This window comes from Arachis duranensis, chromosome 9, assembly GCF_000817695.3.
Source record: "Arachis duranensis cultivar V14167 chromosome 9, aradu.V14167.gnm2.J7QH, whole genome shotgun sequence".
Classification (NCBI taxonomy): Eukaryota; Viridiplantae; Streptophyta; class Magnoliopsida; order Fabales; family Fabaceae; genus Arachis; species Arachis duranensis.
The window spans coordinates 55,357,401-55,358,110 of NC_029780.3; positions in this window are offsets into that span (position 1 = coordinate 55,357,401).

Sequence of the window (710 nt, forward strand, 5' to 3'; positions counted from 1 at the left end):
CCTGCAGAAGCTCAAGAACTCATTGAAATGGTTGCAAATAACCAATTCATGTACACTTCTGAAAGGAATCCTGTGAACAATGGGACGAATCAGAAGAAAGGAGTTCTTGAGATTGATACTCTGAATGCCATATTGGCTCAGAACAAAATACTGACTCAACAAGTCAATATGATTTCTCAAAGTCTGTCTGGAATGCAAGCTGCACCAGGCAGTACTAAGGACGCTTCATCTGAAGAAGAAGCTTATGATCCTGAGAACCCTTCAACGGAAGAGGTAAATTACATGGGAGAACCCTATGGAAACAGCTATAATCCTTCATGGAGAAATCATCCAAATCTCTTATGGAAGGATCAACAGAGACCTCAACAAGGTTTCAACAACAATAATGGTGGAAGAAACAGGTTTAGCAATTGCAATCCTTTTCCAACATCTTCTCGGCAACAGACAGAGAATTCTAAGCAAAGCCACTCTGACTTAGCAACCATGGTCTCTGATCTTATCAAAACCACTCAAATTTTCATGACTGAAATAAGGTCCTCCATTAGAAACTTGGAGGCACAAGTGGGTCAGCTGAGTAAGAAAGTTACTGAACTCCCTCCTAGTACTCTTCCAAGCAATACAGAAGAAAATCCAAAAGGAGAGTGCAAGGCCATCAACATGGCCGAACTTGGAGAGGAGAAAGAGGCAGTGAGCGCCACTGAGGAAGGCCT